The sequence below is a fragment of the Myxine glutinosa genome, chromosome 7, assembly GCF_964187855.1.
Source record: "Myxine glutinosa chromosome 7, kmMyxGlut1.1, whole genome shotgun sequence".
NCBI classification, from domain to species: Eukaryota; Metazoa; Chordata; class Myxini; order Myxiniformes; family Myxinidae; genus Myxine; species Myxine glutinosa.
The window spans coordinates 156,761,726-156,778,586 of NC_136267.1; the positions used below are offsets into that span (position 1 = coordinate 156,761,726).

Consider the following 16,861-nt stretch of genomic DNA (forward strand, 5'->3'; position numbering starts at 1 on the left):
ATGGATGCTTGACGGTGCATCCTCTTCTTGCTGATTATAGCCTGGACATGCATCGTTTGGTCAGTTCTGAGTGTTGGAACACTGGTGTTGCCTCATCACTATACAAGACTGCTTGCATGTAGGAGAGTAGCTCCACAAAACAAGTGTTCCTGGCTGTATCTGGGGTAGAGCTACAAAATATGGCCCTTCTGTGATGTGCTCGACTGAGCACGATCTCGTTTGTAGAGAGCTCCCGATAATTGAGGATGATATTTCATCTCTACTCAGCTTGGCCAATAAATCCTAATCTTGAAGATTAATCACACATTCTTTTACTTTTGTATCGAGATCTCCAGTGGATGCGTTGCGGAGAGGATTAGTTGACATTCCGGGTTTGTTGCAGAACAAACAGGTTGGATGGTCAGACTGTGATATCTTCTGTAGTGTAAACCTTTAAGGCATCTGAGGCATCTCATCAATACTCTTGCGTTTTGTAGGACATTGCAGATTTTTCTTATTGTATTTTAGACTACAGCTCTTATGATACTTGGCATGTCTCTGTATGAATGTGGATTCAAGACCATCAGTGTAACCAAGACGATACAGTTTTATGGAGGATGGCAACTGACCAAGCTCATACAAGGCGGGAAGATTTTTTGCAAGTGTTTTGTATCCAGCACCACCAAATCCACGATCCAAAGAACAAGTGAACTTTTCATCTGTTACTGGTTCACAGAGAAAGCAGTTACTCAAAATATGGCCACAGTAGGAGCAGAAATGTCACTTTCACCAATTCCAATATCTTTGCCGAATATCATCTGTTACTTAAGCTTAAGGGCAATCTGAAATATAGGAAAATAGAACTATATATATATATATATATATATATATATATATATATATATATATATATATATTGTAACGATTTTGAGAAGTGTGTAACGAATTTGAGAAGTGTAACGGTTTTTGAGAAGTGTAACAATTTTGGAGGAAGTGTAACGAATGTGGAAACGTTACAATGTGAACGTTACAAAAGTATGGTAACATCCTCGTAATGTAAATAATGGTCGCAGCCGTCCTCCTAGTTAATTCCATGAAACTTACACGCAGGTCACGATATATCTTTTAAATAGTGTATTTCCTTATTCCATGTAGGCTAAATATGTGTTTCCCACTAGATTGACTTTGCATTGTATCAAACAAAATAAGCGTAGGCCCTTCCAATTTCCCCAAACATCTCCGCTCTCCAAAGTTCCTTTCAAAAGGGGAGTTGTTTTCAATCCCGCAGGCCGCCATTGCCCATGTGCTTTGAGTCGGAGAAGAAAGGCGTGTCTCCACCTCGTCATAAGAGGGAAGGAGTGAACCAGCCCTAACAGCCAATCGGCACCGCGGTGAGCGACCCGGTAGGCGTGCCCTCGGAGCCGGCGGCTTGATTTCGCCCGAGGTGATAAAAGCGACTGTAAGGGACTGCTTTACCAGAGGCCTTGGGAGATGACCTGGGAGATGAGCAAAGAGGCTGCACCAAGAGGAGCGGTGAGATGCGAAACGCTCCAAGCCAAAGAGGAGAGGTACTCGGCAAGGAAACCAGCTTTGGAGAGACGCGCTGAAAGGAGGGAGACGGCTCCACCACAAGAAGAGGAGCAGGTGTGCCGAACCAGCGCGTGACGTCTACCGCAGCGGATACACGACGGAGGGTTTTCCCGCCAAAACCGCGAGGAATTGCGAGCTGCTGCCTCCCGACTTTGCCTCCCTCTCAAGCAATCCACCTCAAGCCCTACCAGCCTGCATTATCCCCTGTGTAAGTGTGAACGTCCTGTCCTGCTCGTTGTCTTGGGGTTAAGTAAAAATGAATAGTGTAAGTTAACGATTCGCTGTGTTACTGCTTCTTCCATCCATTGCTGTGTGTGTATAATAAATCTGTTCTTCCTCCGTATTCTTCTTCTTCTTCTTTTTCATTCTCTTTCGGTCGCTTTAGAGGTTTCCCGATTGAATATCTGTGGGGCGATCTGGTCAACGTCGGGTGGAATCGGGTTCTAATCGGGGAGTAACTGTTCGGACGCAGTTAAATACACCACCGCTCGGTCAATATAACATCTAAAGCCGCGTCTGTAACAATTGGTGTCGAGGAGTTGGATTCGGACCTGGGACTAAATTTGTTAGGCCCAAATTTTGGAACACCAATTGTACTATTAGAGTAACAATTGGTGTCGAGGAGGGAGATCGGACCCGAAATCGGACCCGAAGCGCGCTTAACGCGCTCAAAATTATAAGCTGCCGAAATTTATTTTGTTTTATAAAACCCGAATTTTGAGATCGCGCCATGGACAATCAAGGCGATCGGATGTCGGTGGGAGAGATAGAGGGGTTAGGAGTAACCCAGGATCAAATGGAGGGGAGCAATGAGGAGGCGGTTGAGGGTGTATCAGACGCACAAAATGGCGCTCTCGCGCATGAGGTTTCAGGCGCGCAAAGAGGCGCCTCGCACGAGCGCGCGGTAGCCGAGCCCGCTGTATCAGCGGGCTTTAACATGCAGCAGTTCATGGCACGGTTTAGCGAATACATGGCACAGTCGAAGTGCGACAACGAAAAAAGAGCCAGGGAAATGGAGGGAATGGAAAACAGAATGGGGGAGCGACTAGGAAATCAAATCGGGGAGTTAGACAAGAAATTTGGGAAGTTAGACAATAATTTTGAGGAGTTAGACAAGAAATTTGGGAAGTTAGACAATAATTTTGAGGGGTTAGACAACGGGATAAAAGAGGTAAAGAATGGGTTAACGGGGGTGGAAAACAGAATGGCTGCCCAGGAGAATCAGTTAGAGGGGGTGAAAAATGGGTTAATGGGGTTAGAAAATAGGATGGAAGGCAAATTGCGGGAGATAGGGGAGCAATCCGCCCGAGAAATCAAACAAATGGGAGAGCAGATAGAGGAGGTGAAAATCGGGGTAGAAACCAAACTGGATGCTCAGAGGGATGAATTGGGACAGATGAGGGTGGCATCTACAAAAGAGATGGAGGAAATACGACGAGGGGTAAGTGAGGAGGTTTCGGGGCTACGCGAGGAGGTAAAGCGAGGTGAGAAGCGTATGGAGAAAGAAGTGAGAAATAATACGGCAAAGTTACAAGGGGGAATAGAAGATCTGACGGAGGAGGTGGAACAGCTGACAGAGGGACAAACGAAGTTAGTGGAGCAGGTTCAAAGGAACACTGCAGTACTCGGAGGGTTAAAGGCGACACAAAAAGAAATTAAAAATGACTTGATAGCGACACAGAGGCAATGTCAGATGGTACGGGAGGAACTGACAATGAGGGTGGACGAGGTGACAGAGATAATGGAGACAAAGGACCGGCAGGTGAGGATGCACATAGAGACGGTCACGGTAGCCTTAGAGGACGAACTTGAGGAGACGCACCGAGAAATAAAAGAGGTTAAACAAAAATTAGAGGAAGTGGAAGAAGAGGTGAGTGAAATTAAGAAGAGACGAACAGAAACTAAGAGAGAAATCCAGGAGGAGGTAATGGAATTGGTACAAAGTCGGTGCTCAACTCATAATGTGATGCTCACTAACCAAATAAAGAGTTTGCAGGTGGCAAAGGAGGTGCGGAGACGAAGTACGGAGGTGAGTGGCAATGTATATGATGTGAGGAAAGCTTCAGTCGGCTTGGGGGTTGCTTTGGATCCGGGTGTTCGTGAAAGGCCATTGGTGAAGTGTGCGACAGGTCTGGTGTGCGAAAAAAGAGGTGTGCCAGAATGTCCGACCATGGGGTGTGTGAGGAAAAAGTGCACGCCAAGGAGTGAGTGTGCCGTCAAGAGTGAGTTGGTCGAAGCGCGTGTGCGAGGGGGTACATGGAAGCGCGGTGTGGTGAGTGTTACGGAGGAAGTAACGGAAAAGTGTGCGCGAGAGAGGTGTGTAACGGACGGGTGCATGAGGAAAGAGTGCGCTGTCGAGAGGAAGGGTGAGTGCGTTGTCAAGAGTGGAGCTGAGAGTAGTGAGAGTGAAACGGAGCGTGAGTTGGTTGTGACAGGTGAGCGAGGATGTACACCTGGAATGGAAGGATGCACACCTGGAATGGTAAAGCGTGTGTGGGGATGCACACTTGAGTTGGTCGTGAGGCACGCGGTTGGGTGTGCGGGTGAGAGCACACCTGTGATTGTCACAAAGGAGGTGACCGAGAAAGGGGCGCGAAGAGGTGTGTTGGTGAGGTGTGCGAGCGACGAATGTGTGCCAAGGTGTTCGGTGGTCAGGTGTGTGACCAAGTCGGTGAGCGGAATGAGTGTACCGAGGTGTGTTAGAGAAGGTACGACCAAGAGCAGGGAGACGGCTGCATGTATGAGCAAGAAAGGGGTAGCGTATGCATGTAAGCGTCCAGGTGAAGCGTCGACGGTAACCGGTTTAGCGGTTAGGGCGACTTATAGCCGAATCGGGCCCTCGGTGCGCGTCGGGCAGCTTCGCCTGCCGCGAGGACCAGCGGGGATCCGAAGCACGGCGGTTTCAAAAGAACCGCCGTACGCGATCCACGCTGTGCCTCGCTTGGAACGGCCGCGTCCGGGCTCCACTAGGCGGAGCGGGCAGCTGGATAGGAAGGGTCGTTATAGCGACCACGTTTTGTTGAGACGTGCCGGCAGGTCGAGATCGGGACATTGGATGGCTCCACGCCGAGGTGGTGCGTGGGATCTCGGCCCGGGTAAGCCCCCGCCCCTGCCCCGAATGCGGGACGCATCCAGCCGCCGTCACAAAAGAATCCGCGTTCATTGCTCGGCTGTACGAAGCCGGGCTGTAGACGTGAATTGGCGCACCGAGAGGATGTAATAAGTAGACGGGTGATGGTGATAGTGATAGTGATTTAAAACGAAATTTAGAAAAGTGAGTAGAATTGGCAGTAAATGGAAAATTTTTGAATTGGTTGGAATCTGGACGAACAAAATTGATAGTGAGAGACCCCCGATGTGGTGGGATGGCAAATCCACCATCCCTCACAGTGGGGGCAAATGCGCAATAGTTTATGGGGTGGCTATGACAACCGAGCCAGGGAGGGCTTGGATAATTGTAGGGATCTAGCGAAGATGACATTAGGTAACGTTAAGTTTAGTTAGTGACTGATACCTGTAGTGGGGACGCAGGTAGATTAGTGTGGATTATAATGACGTGGGAGCGCAATAGTTTAAAGGGACGACTGGGAAGCGCAAGTTTCAGAGGGGAGTAGTTAGCTGAGATGATGCCATGTGTGTGAGGATTGAACAGGTGAGAATTGAACAGGTGTGATTGCACAGGTGTGCAACTGAACAGGTGGATGGAGCAGTGTATGAGTGAGTGATAGTGATTGCGTGTTGTGTTGACCAAATGGTCCAGGAAGAAAGGAGGGTGCAGGTGGCACCAGGTGTGAGGGCACAGGTGTGCAACAACAGGTGTATGTGGCTGTGTGGAATAAATGGTAGTGTGGAATATCTGGAGTATTGGAATGGATGGTCGTGGAGTGAGAATGGTGGAAATTGTGGAGTGGAGTGGATGGTGCGAAGGTGTGAATGGGGGAAGAGTGGACCCCCATCACGGATACCCGGGGCGGGTAGTGTAAGTGTTAGGTAGAGGGTACAGGTAAATTGTGGTTGGATATTGGCATCTGTGGTGCGGGATGCAGAATGGTATGTGGATGGGTGCATTAGTGTTGTGGAAATGGCTGGGCGTGTAGCCTGTTAGTGTGTGTAGTTGGTTTGGGCACTCCACCACTGTGAGGATGTCGGCCAGGTGAGGCCGCAGGTGGGCTCTGGGAGCCGGTAGTAGTTGTTGTGGATGGGGCCCGAGGATCCGGAGGACGGACCCGGGTAGCCCAGTGCCAGAGGGCACCATGGGGTGACAGAGCCAGGAGAGGGGCTGTCCCCAGTTAGTTAGGTTAGGGTGAGGAGCTAGGTAAGCTCGGGTGGCAACTGCAGTGGTGGAGGTGTGCAGGTGGGTAGACCTGCTGGGATAGGTACACGTCGCAGCCCAGAAGTTGTGCTAGAGCACCGGGAGATGAATCAGGGGAGTGAGACCCCAAATGGAGAAGCACCACAGTTTGGTCAATGGGAATTGGTTATTAGAACCCATAGTGTAAGTTTGCCAATGAATTGGCAGGGAAAGACCCCGGGTAGTGTAAAGTGTGTTAAAGTCATTTAGAAAATAGTTAGGATGAAGGATCTCCTCGCACCATCTGCATCCACTCACCTGAAGTGACAGGTACTCCACACCATGCCATGTTTTGATTATTTTTTATGATGCAAATGTTTGGATTGTGAGACGCATCATGACGTGGGTGTGACATTGTGCGTAATTCCATCTCTCCCTCCTTATGAGGATTGATGATGAATTGGTGATGGCAAATTCTGAAGTAGAGGGATTGTGGTGACGAATTTGGTATAGGGGAAATATGGGGAAGACGTGACAGTAGTGACGAATTGGTAATGTGTAGATTTTGTACATATGGGGTAAGGGCAAGGGCCAGGGTAGGGTAGGTGACAGGGGGGTGACGTACGGTAGGGACGAGCTTTCTCACTTCGCCCTCCGTACGCATTTCGCCTTGCATTGCCTTATTGACGTGTACCCTTGTGACCTTACCCCTCGCTCAATTGTCTTTCTTTTGTCTCCCACATGACCTGTGCGCCATTGGGTGCCGATGGGAGCGTGCGTGAGGTGGCCATTGTGCGCCCGAGATTCCCAGAACCAGCATGCATTGCGTTGATGTACCACTGTATGGACCGCTGTTCTGCGGCCAAGTACCACTTGATGGACCCCAGGTTCTGGGGCAGGGCACCTCTGTTGGAGACCGGCCATAGTGGCCAGGGAATCTTGCTTGCGGACCTCGGTAAGGTGGCACCTATGCCAAACAGGTGGACCACCCTTAGTTGGCCCCTGAGGCCCTAAGTAAAAATGGACACAAGTTGTGCTTTTTATTATTTCCAACTAGGCCGCATGAAGCCAGAAGACGTCGGGAAGAACATCGGCCCAGCAGAGAAAGTGAAGACCACCACCAGTTGTTTTGTTGTGTTTATTAAGAACCATGGTGACTGCGCACCGAGTGGTGCTTTTGGTGCTTTGTGGTGTTTGTGGTGCTTTTGGGTGCTTTGGTGGTATTGGTACTGGTGCATCGATGCAATGCGTGCTGTCTCCTCCCTCCCAACAGGAATTTCTTTTTCTTGTTCCCTAAGAAAAAAAAAAACACAGGTCCTGGGTTGCGTTGTAAATAAGAAATCACGTCATTGTAAATAACTAGGGCATGCCCGTACAAAATTATATCCCCCCCCTCTATTTACATGAAATGGTTTGGTCCATTCGCAAAGCCAAAGCGGACGGCTTGCGAGTACGGTGACAATCCCCCCCCCTCTATTTACATGAAATGGTTTGGTCCAAAGCGAACGGCTTGCGAGTACGGTGACAATCCCCCCCCTCTATTTACATGAAATGGTTTGGTCCAAAGCGAACGGCTTGCGAGTACGGTGACAATCCCCCCCCCTCTATTTACATGAAATGGTTTGGTCCAAAGCGAACGGCTTGCGGAGTTTGGTAAAGAAATCGCCATAGCTCGGTAACTATTTGTCCGATTAATATGAAACCTTGAAAAGGCACATCCTCGGGTCCCCAGCAATATACCTGGCAAGTTTCAAATATATCGGACCCGTGGTTGTCGAGAAACAGCGGTCGCATACACACACACAGACACACACACACACACACAGAGATTACTGGAATTATAGATAGATGCTCCCCACCGTAAATGTATAGTTTGAGAATAATTCCGTAATTCGGTTAGCTGTGGGCTTGAGTCTGTTAGACAGGGTGCAATGCAATAGGGGGACATACTTATTTGTGTTTTAAAATTGTCACACTCAGGGTCATGTTAATTGTAGAGGGAATTACACCTACGTGTCACACTAAGTTAAAGTTTAGTAGGCCCGAGGGCGGGCCTGAAGAAAGGAGGGTGCAGTGTAACGATTTTGAGAAGTGTGTAACGAATTTGAGAAGTGTAACGGTTTTTGAGAAGTGTAACAATTTTGGAGGAAGTGTAACGAATGTGGAAACGTTACAATGTGAACGTTACAAAAGTATGGTAACATCCTCGTAATGTAAATAATGGTCGCAGCCGTCCTCCTAGTTAATTCCATGAAACTTACACGCAGGTCACGATATATCTTTTAAATAGTGTATTTCCTTATTCCATGTAGGCTAAATATGTGTTTCCCACTGGATTGACTTTGCATTGTATCAAACAAAATAAGCGTAGGCCCTTCCAATTTCCCCAAACATCTCCGCTCTCCAAAGTTCCTTTCAAAAGGGGAGTTGTTTTCAATCCCGCAGGCCGCCATTGCCCATGTGCTTTGAGTCGGAGAAGAAAGGCGTGTCTCCACCTCGTCATAAGAGGGAAGGAGTGAACCAGCCCTAACAGCCAATCGGCACCGCGGTGAGCGACCCGGTAGGCGTGCCCTCGGAGCCGGCGGCTTGATTTCGCCCGAGGTGATAAAAGCGACTGTAAGGGACTGCTTTACCAGAGGCCTTGGGAGATGACCTGGGAGATGAGCAAAGAGGCTGCACCAAGTGGAGCGGTGAGATGCGAAACGCTCCAAGCCAAAGAGGAGAGGTACTCGGCAAGGAAACCAGCTTTGGAGAGACGCGCTGAAAGGAGGGAGACGGCTCCACCACAAGAAGAGGAGCAGGTGTGCCGAACCAGCGCGTGACGTCTACCGCAGCGGATACACGACGGAGGGTTTTCCCGCCAAAACCGCGAGGAATTGCGAGCTGCTGCCTCCCGACTTTGCCTCCCTCTCAAGCAATCCACCTCAAGCCCTACCAGCCTGCATTATCCCCTGTGTAAGTGTGAACGTCCTGTCCTGCTCGTTGTCTTGGGGTTAAGTAAAAATGAATAGTGTAAGTTAACGATTCGCTGTGTTACTGCTTCTTCAATCCATTGCTGTGTGTGTATAATAAATCTGTTCTTCCTCCGTATTCTTCTTCTTCTTCTTTTTCATTCTCTTTCGGTCGCTTTAGAGGTTTCCCGATTGAATATCTGTGGGGCGATCTGGTCAACGTCGGGTGGAATCGGGTTCTAATCGGGGAGTAACTGTTCGGACGCGGTTAAATACACCACCGCTCGGTCAATATAACATCTAAAGCCGCGTCTGTAACAATATATATATATATATATATATATATATATATATATATATATAATATATATATATATATATATATAATATATATATATATATACAGTATATATATATATATATATATAATATATATATATATATACAGTATATATATATATATATATATATATATATATATATATATATATATATATATATATATATATATATATATATATACAGTGGAACCTTGACTTACGAGTTTAATTCGTTCCGTGACCGAGCTCGTAACTCAAATTGCTCGTATCTCAAATCAAATTTCCCCATTGAAATGCATTGAAATGCTATTAATCCGTTCCAGCCCGCCAAAAACCACACCAATTTTTTTTTAAATATACAGTATATATAAAAATATCTCGCGCTTTATATTTCACCTGTATGCAGCATACAAGTTGGCAGGATGGCCTGGACTGGAGGTACGCACACTTGACTCTAAAGTCTAAACTGTCCAGCCTGGGTTTGAATCCCGACCCAGCTATAACCTGTCATGGGTGAATCACAGGCAGGGTGATTCATCAATGTGTGTACCGCTAAACTGGGCGCCCCGTTTGCGTCCCATTAGTTGTTGGATGTTAAGGATCTCACCGTGTTTTCCACAAAGAGAAGGCGAGCTATCGCCGGCATTCTGAACAAGTTGTGGCCTGGCATGCCCTTCTCCTCTGCCGTTATATACGTCCTCCTCGACACCTCGCTCATGTTTTTCGACGATTGCGTGTTTTATATCCAAGCACATCATCCTCTTCTTCTTCTCAGCACTGCACTTGCCACTCACTTTCTTAGGCCCCATGGTTAAAACTAAGAAATTTTCCGAAATAACCAAAATGCGAAAAAAAAAATGCAGCGCTGTACGACAGAGATACGTACTGTACTTGCACGGCAAGATAACCACGTGACCAGAACCCACCTGGCGGCGTGAACTCGAAATAACCAAAATGCGAAAAAAAAAATGCAGCGCTATACGACAGAGATACGTACTGTACGTGCACGGCAAGATAACCACGTGACCAGAACCCACCTGGCGGCGTGAACTCGAAATAACCAAAATGCGAAGAAAAAAAATGCAGCGCTATACGACAGAGATACGTACTGTACGTGCACGGCAAGATAACCACGTGACCAGAACCCACCTGGCGGCGTGAACTCGAAATAACCAAAATGCGAAAAAAAAAATGCAGCGCTATACGACAGAGATACGTACTGTACGTGCAAGGCAAGATAACCACGTGACCAGAACCCACCTGGCGGCGTGAACTCGAAATAACCAAAATGCGAAAAAAAAATGCAGCGCTATACGACAGAGATACGTACTGTACGTGCACGGCAAGATAACCACGTGACCGGGTGGCGAAAGCTCGTAACTCGGATCTCGGCTCGCATCTCAAAGCAATAAACCGCCCGAGCGACGGCTCGTATCTCGAAAAACTCGTAAGTTGGGGCACTCGTAAGTCAAGGTTCCACTGTATATATATATGTATGTATGTATGTATATATATATATATATATATATATATGTATGTATGTATGTATGTATGTATGTATATATATATATATATGTATGTATATATATATATATATATATATATATATATATATATATATATATATATATATATATATATATATATATGCAAAGATTTGCGGTTGGGAGTAAATCCAAATGACTCCATGGTAAGATCTCCAACCTTTAATTGAACAAACAATGACAACGTTTCGATTAACAACATGTGAAGCCACACGCCTCCGTTAATCTTCCTCAAGAGTGATAAAATCATCTCAACATCCCCTTATATGCAAAGTGGGCGGGGTATATGCAAAGTGGGGTGGGCAAAGCTGGACAGCCAATGAAACCGTATCACACCGCTCTCGTGAACGGAACGTCAGTAACAGTATATATACATTGGGCAATGCATCTCAAGACAGCCACCCGAAAAGATAAGAAGTCCTACACAGCCAATCAGTGGTTTTGTGGAAAATAACTACGTGTTATATTGAAGTTATGATTGATGTCCAACATACAGTATGTATGCAGTAGAACTGCATATTGTTCATACGAACTGACATATAGGTCATTGCAAATTTTCCCTCTTAGGGGCCATTTTAACTTACCCCTTGGGTGGATAAAGTTGGTAAGGCAAAAACCCAAAAACCCTTTACCCAAAAAGTGGGTAAAGGTAAAGGCAATCTCACCACATACAAGGCCTTCATCCGCAGCTCAATGGAATACTGCTCTCCCCTCTGGGCTGGTGCTCCTGCCTCACACCTAGCTCGTCTTCACGCTGTTGAAACCAAAGCGTTCAGAATCATTGGAATCTCCCGTGATGAAGCTACCTCCAAGGGCCTTTCACTTACTCACCGCAGGCAGGTTGGTGGTCTTTCTGTCTTCTACCGACTCCTCTCCGGCCTTGCTCCCCCAGCTCTCTCTGGGCTCTGTCCCCCAAATATTCCTGAAGGTCGCACAAGATCTGCCTGCAACCCTCTTATGGTTAAACTGCCAAAATCAAGACTCTCTGCTCACCTTCACTCTTTCATTCCTCTTTTCTCCCGCCTCTGGAACAAACTCCCCCACTCCATTCAATCCCACTCCTCCCTCCAGGTCTTTAAAACAGCTGTTCACCACCATCTCTTATCTTCCCCCATCCAAAACCTTGATCTTTTTTACCCCCGTTAATTTCACCCCAAATCCACTTTTTTGAAATACCAACTTCTTTCCTGGAAGTCCTTGGTGTCCTTGTGTATATACTTCTCCCACCCCCCCCGCCCCCCCCTTCCCACGCCGCCTCCCCCCAAGCCCTCTCCCTCCCACACATTCCCGATGTCCCTCACAAATGTTGTGTTTATGTGCTTCCCCTTCTCTCCCCATCTTGACTACCGCTCCCCTTTTTATATACTTTGGTTGTTTGTCTGTTTGATTTGTTTGTGATAAATGTTAGCTCTTTCACGAGCCTCGATTATGTATACAAAAAAAACAACGAAAAAAAACCCCCCAATTTCAACAAGGTCATCAATTCAAATGGTATGACGTCATCATCCACCACTCAAAATTGCTCTGAATCAGAAGCATTGACACGAGCTTTATATGCACCATTTCATCTTTCATATCCCATCATCATCATCATCGTCATCATTGTGATAAAGTCATTTTCAACAATTACCAGATGTGAGGGCTTACAATGTTCGGTCACACATATTATTAGATATCAGAAAAAGAGGACATTTGAAATTGTCGCCAACACTCCTTTCATAGAATATGGCTGCCGGAAAATCGAGATTTGGGAGTGGGAGCATACCTAGAATACATGGAAAATATTGTTATTATTGAATTATTTTGCCAAGAAAACATTGGTGTAGACACATTGTTAGCCTCCAGACAATTGCTCTTTCCTTGTGTGTATTAATAATTATAATATAATAATATAATATAATAATGTGATTATAATCACACAATGATGATGCTTGATTATACATTTACTGCCTAATATATCCAAAGGAAAGAGTATAAATCGTAACATATGTGTGATCCCATGTACAGGAAATGACGGTATGTCATCCTCCTGTCATGACAGCAAAAGGGATAGGAATTGCATCCACATACCTCCATATTACTTCACAAATGTTAACGAACATATATATATACACATATGAATTCGGGATCAAAAAGGATACACGCTCCTAGAGCCCATAACCAATATTAGTGTAAAGGGACAATTGTCACTACGCCACCAATAGCACGAGGTCGGCATCAACATGCACCCCATGAGCCTTCTGCCAATGAGAACCAGGCAATGTGTAAATATGCAGATGAGGAGAAGTAGATGGGTGGAATTACATGCAGGAGAATCAGGAATAAAATTAAGTCTATATCACTGTCTGTCTGCCCTGGACTTGGCATCTGTCTCTGATGGTCTACGTGGGTGGTCGTCTCTCGTCTGGATTGTCACTCATCGCTCGACTGTGTCATCTCTGGTCTCCATCTGCTCATCACATTCTCCCCGTGGTGGTTCTCTATTGGTGTTTTTTATGGTGACTACGCTCTCGGGACATGGACATCCTGCTGCCCGGGTGTTGCGCCGAGTCGCAGTTGTGTGGCAACGTGTTGGTGAATGAGGGAGGCGAGCGGGGACCATCTGTACAGTACCCTAATAGAGGGGGGGGGGGGGTGGGTTGGTGATGGGGGAGAGTCGCCATGATCATCATGGCCACTGTTTTCTGGTGCCATCCAAAAAGCATCAACACAACAAATAACAGAGTGCAAGGGCACCAGTCACCGCGGTGGTGGGCAACGCTGGCGCACCAGGTTAGAGCATCCGACTCTTCTTCGCCCCAACTGTCTTCATCTCTTTGTTGGACTAATGCAGGCCTGAAGTTGATTGTTAAGATGATTGTGAATAAGCGAACATTCCGAGGGTGAGTGTACAGTGGGAGTAATGGGAATTGTTTACTTGCTGTAACTTTGTGCATTTTTGATTACGTGTGTTGAAATAATTTTTGTCTATTGACTCATCCTGCTTACATCACGACGGTGACATATGCCAGCTAATAGACGATCCAAGCTATCTCGAGATTGGCTCATACAATAAGACCACGATCACATGACTTGGTTCGTTCGCTTGGCCAAATAAAAGATCTGACGTATAACTTCCAACTGGCACTTGATCGTACTGGGAACTTCAATCTGTATGGCAACATGCTTCTCGGCAGGAAGTTCCGGAGAGGAGCGGCTAGTATATATATATATATATATATATATATATATATATATATATATATATATATATATATATATATATATACACACACACACATACACTACATGGCCAAAAGTATGTGGACACCTGACTATCACACCGGTATGTGCTCGTCGAACATCTCATTCGAAAATCATGGGCATTAATATGGATTCGTCCCGTCCCCCCCCCCCCCCCCCCCCTCTTTGCTGCTATAACAGCCTCCACTCTTCTGGGAAGGCTTTCCACGAGATGTTGGAACATTGCTACAGGCATTTGCTTCCATTCAGCCGCAAGAGCATTAGTGAGGTCGGGCACTGATGTTGGACGGTTAGGCCTGGCTTGCAGTCGGCGTTCCAATTTATCCCAAAGGTGTTTGATGAGGTTGAGGTCAGGCTCTGTGCAGGCCAGTCAAGTTCTTCCACACCGATCTTGACAGACCATTTCTGTATGGACTTCGCTTTGTGCACTGTGTCATTATCATGCTGAAACAGGAAAGGTCCTTCCCCAAACTGTTGCCACAAAGTTGGAAGCACACAATCGTCTAGAGTTCACGTTAAGTTAAGATTCACATAGCGTTAAGATTTCCCTTCACTGGAACTAAGGGGCCTAGCCCGAACCATGAAAAACAGCCACAGACCATTATTCTTCCTCCACCAAACTTTACAGTTGGCACTTTGCATTTGGGCAGGTAGCGTTCTCCTGGCACCTACCAAACCTAGATTCGTCCGACAGACTGCCAGATAGTGAAGCATGATTCATCACTCAAGAGAACACGTTTCCACTGCTCCAGAGTTCAATGGCGGCGAACTTTACACCACTCCAGCTGACGCCTGGTATTGCACATGGTATACCTTAGGCTTGTGTGCGGATACTCGGCCATGGAAACCCATTTTATGAAACTCACGACGAACAGTTGTTTTGCTGGCGTTGCTTCCAGATGCAGTTTGGACCTCGGTAGTGAGTGTTGCAATTGAGGACAACCAATTTTTATGCACTACGCACTTCAGCACTCGGCGGTCCCGTTCTATTAGCTTGTGTGGCCTACCATTTCGCAGCTGAGCTGTTGTTGCTCCTAGATGTTTCCACTTCACAATAACAGCAATTACAGTTGACCGGGGGAGCTCCAGCATGGCAGAAATTTGACGAACTGACTTGTTGAAAAGGTGACATCCTATGATAGTGCCACATTGAAAGTTACTGAGCTCTTCAGTATGGCCCATTCTTCTGCCAATGTTTGTCTATAGAGATTGCATGGCTGTGGGCTTGATTATATATATACACATATATATATATATATATATATATATATATATATATATATATATATATATATATATATAATATATACCTGCCAGCAATGGCTTTTATATATACTTTTATATAATGGCAGCAATTATATATACCTGCCAGCTATATTGAAACAGCCGAATACACTAATTAAAAGGGGTGTGCACATACTTTTGGCCATGTAGTGTATATATATATATATATAACATAAGTTCAAAACACACCTGGTCACAAATGTGCCGCACTGACCGGGTCCTCAGTCGAGGTCCTCAGCATCATCCCGTTTCGGCCCTTCAACCTCGATACGGTCAGCTAAGGTGGGCCAGCAGGGGCACGTACACATCCACATGCAGCAACTGCACCTGGATGCGTACATACCCGCACCCCCAGCCAGTGCGAACAACAACAACAACAACAACAACACCTCCACATCCAGAATCCACAGCACCAAACAAACAATGTGGAACACTCAAACACCCACCTTTATAGCCTTCACCACTCACCAACAAAACACACCAGATCATTCATACACACACATACACACCCATACACACACATACATACAGAACACCAACCAAACAACCACCTACACTTACATCATACACAACTCAACACACAAAAACACACAGTCATGCAAAATTTAATTCATGCAAAAACACACGCTCTCACCCACTCACTCATATACACAAAATAAGAAATAATAATGGTAACAAAAAAAAAAAAAAATACACACACAACCAACCTACACCGTTCGACGTGCCTCCAGAAATATATATATATATCCTCCATAAATATATAAATATATATATATATAATATATATAATTATATATATATATATATATATATATATATATATATATATATATATATATATATATATATATATATGCATATCCTCGTGCATATCTATATACAGACTTGGCATTTAATATGGAATATATATTTTTTCTTGACTTGTGTTTACTTTCTGAACTCACTATATCAATTTGGTGAGGTTCTTTTACCCTTCGGTGATGTCTTTGTTAAAAGAACCATGTCACTGATTGTCTTTCGCATCAAGAAGTCAATAACAGGATAATATCACAGGTGGCGTGACAAAATGTAAGAACAGGTACATTTGACGATTGGCTTCACAATCGGGTATATAAGGGTTGTTGCGGTCTGTATTAGTGGAAAACAACTGCTGCACGTCTACAAAAGTTATTGCCGCTTCCTCTGGAGATGGTCCGTCAACTTGACAATGCTGTTTGCCATGGAGTGGTGGCTTTACAAAATTCCGGCATGAAACAGCGTGCTATTGCTCGGCAGTATGGCATCACTCAAGGTCAGGTGTCAAAGATCCTGAAACGAAATGCTCAGAGGGGTGTCCCTACTCCAATACCGAGGCCAAGACGTCCCCGCAGAACCACAAGGAGAGATGATCGCCAGCTGCACCGGTTAGTCTGCAATGGCCGTACCAAGTCAGCTAATCGGCTTCGGGCTGAGTGGCAGCAACTGACAAATGTGCCTGTATCCAGAAGGCTAGTCAACCAATGACTGGTTCAAGCAGGCTATCGTGCCAGGCATCCCCTGATAAAGCCACACCTGACCAGACAACATGGCCAGCGCCGATTGCAGTGGACCAGAGCACCGTCAATGGCAGCCAGGACACTGGAATCACGTGACTTTCAGTGACGAGTCTACATTTCTGGT

At 45.9% G+C, this 16,861-nt stretch overlaps 2 protein-coding genes across 3 annotated transcripts in view; both read right to left on the bottom strand.

Annotated features, from left to right (window-relative positions):
• The window catches only part of LOC144892876 (uncharacterized), a 305,686-nt gene extending 303,825 nt beyond the window's left edge, over positions 1 to 1,861 (bottom strand). Inside the window, exon 1 of the mRNA XM_078781212.1 lies at positions 1,845 to 1,861. The gene's annotated coding sequence lies outside the window, so the exon portion shown is untranslated. The remainder of the gene's footprint in view (positions 1 to 1,844) is intronic.
• The window catches only part of LOC137431766 (inactive dipeptidyl peptidase 10), a 707,001-nt gene that overhangs the window by 501,792 nt on the left and 188,348 nt on the right, over positions 1 to 16,861 (bottom strand). The window lies entirely within an intron of this gene.